Source organism: Dermacentor variabilis, chromosome 4, assembly GCF_050947875.1.
Source record: "Dermacentor variabilis isolate Ectoservices chromosome 4, ASM5094787v1, whole genome shotgun sequence".
In the NCBI taxonomy this organism is placed as follows: domain Eukaryota; kingdom Metazoa; phylum Arthropoda; class Arachnida; order Ixodida; family Ixodidae; genus Dermacentor; species Dermacentor variabilis.
In genome coordinates this window covers 64,056,473-64,058,598 of record NC_134571.1, presented here as the reverse complement: position 1 = coordinate 64,058,598, position 2,126 = coordinate 64,056,473, and the positions used below count along the sequence as shown (strand labels likewise).

General features: G+C 51.3%; 1 non-coding gene across 1 annotated transcript; it reads left to right on the top strand.

The window, feature by feature from the left end:
- Nucleotides 1-1,683: 1,683 nt before the first annotated feature.
- On the top strand, nt 1,684-1,758 carry TRNAP-GGG (transfer RNA proline (anticodon GGG)). The gene has a single exon. It is a non-coding gene; the product is annotated as a tRNA-Pro (tRNA).
- The last annotated feature ends 368 nt before the right edge of the window (nt 1,759-2,126 follow it).

Sequence of the window (2,126 nt, the reverse complement as noted above, 5' to 3'; positions counted from 1 at the left end):
TATACGTTCTGGAACTGCGTGCCAGGGATTGAAAGCATCTTAGCATAAGCGCGCGGCCCAGTGCAACCTTTGAAATGCCCTGCTTGTCTATTTGATCGAGCTGGTATAGAATTTACGGGCCCCTTCCTAGCAACCCTGCTGGCAACTTTTCGATCATTGTGCACGGCTGTCGACTATTTAACTCGATAAGCCGACCGCTGCCAACCGCTGCCAACTCTATCAACTGCTGCGTCTAGTGACGTTGCTCTCTTCACCTCCCGCAGCTTCATTTTTCTCCACTGCGCGCCCCGCGAGCTGCTTGGTGACGGCAGACGTGTGTTTCTTTCTGAAGTCGTCCAGGAATTTCTGAATAAATGCATATCACCACGACACGCTATCATCGAAAACTAATTGGATGACGGAGCACTTGCACCACACTCTCGTTGACATGTTCTTGATTTTGACGTAGTAGTTCTGCGGAAACCGGCAAGGTGGAGAGAAGTAATGAATAAAGGGAAATCAGACATTCACCCGTTCGTAGCAATTGCTACAAAGGAAACCCATACGGGTTCCTGGAAAGAAAGGCCTCATAGTTGAAGAAAAACTCGTCCTGGTCCGGGACTCGAACCCGGGACCACCGCCTTTCCGGGGCAGCCGCTCTACCATCTGAGCTAACCAGGCGGCTAGCAGATGGCAGGGCAAAGTCGAATTTGTCGACAACACGAGGCAAAGGCAAGAGTTTGACGTAGTAGTTCTGCGGAAACCCGCAAGGTGGAGAGAAGTAATGAATAAAGGGAAATCAGACATTCACCCGTTCGTAGCAATTGCTACAAAAGAAACCCATACGGGTTCCTCGAAAGAAAGGCCTCATAGTTGAAGAAAAACTCGTCCTGGTCCGGGACTCGAACCCGGGACCACCGCCTTTCCGGGGCAGCCGCTCTACCATCTGAGCTAACCAGGCGGCTAGCAGATGGCAGGGCAAAGTCGAATTTGTCGACAACACGAGGCAAAGGCAAGAGTTTGACGTAGTAGTTTGACGTAGTAGTTCGTAGCAATTGCTACAAAGGAAACCCATACGGGTTCCTCGAAGAAAGGCCTCAAAGAAAGGTCGACAAATTCGACTTTGCCCTGCCATCTGCTAGCCGCCTGGTTAGCTCAGATGGTAGAGCGGCTGCCCCGGAAAGGCGGTGGTCCCGGGTTCGAGTCCCGGACCAGGACGAGTTTTTCTTCAACTATGAGGCCTTTCTTTCCAGGAACCCGTATGGGTTTCCTTTGTAGCAATTGCTACGAACGGGTGAATGTCTGATTTCCCTTTATTCATTACTTCTCTCCACCTTGCGGGTTTCCGCAGAACTACTACGTCAAACTCTTGCCTTTGCCTCGTGTTGTCGACAAATTCGACTTTGCCCTGCCATCTGCTAGCCGCCTGGTTAGCTCAGATGGTAGAGCGGCTGCCCCGGAAAGGCGGTGGTCCCGGGTTCGAGTCCCGGACCAGGACGAGTTTTTCTTCAACTATGAGGCCTTTCTTTCCAGGAACCCGTATGGGTTTCCTTTGTAGCAATTGCTACGAACGGGTGAATGTCTGATTTCCCTTTATTCATTACTTCTCTCCACCTTGCGGGTTTCCGCAGAACTACTACGTCAAACTCTTGCCTTTGCCTCGTGTTGTCGACAAATTCGACTTTGCCCTGCCATCTGCTAGCCGCCTGGTTAGCTCAGATGGTAGAGCGGCTGCCCCGGGAAGGCGGTGGTCCCGGGTTCGAGTCCCGGACCAGGACGAGTTTTTCTTCAACTATGAGGCCTTTCTTTCGAGGAACCCGTATGGGTTTCCTTTGTAGCAATTGCTACGAACGGGTGAATGTCTGATTTCCCTTTATTCACATGTTCTTGATGTACTTAGCCTCCGGCCATTCAAGTTAGAACGGGGTGTTTCCTTTCGTTACACACAGCTAGAATACAGCCACGCAAGCAACTACTAAATTTTCCGCACTCGTGCTTCTGACTGGACGTGAGCCTTCTTCCACTCTTGATACCATTCTTCCGTGCCACCCGCATGCTTCTGAATATTGCCGGAATTCTGAACTCGTCCAAGGTGCCGATGAATGCCGCCAGCTAGCGGCTCATTTACACCGTACGCAAGGCCTTCA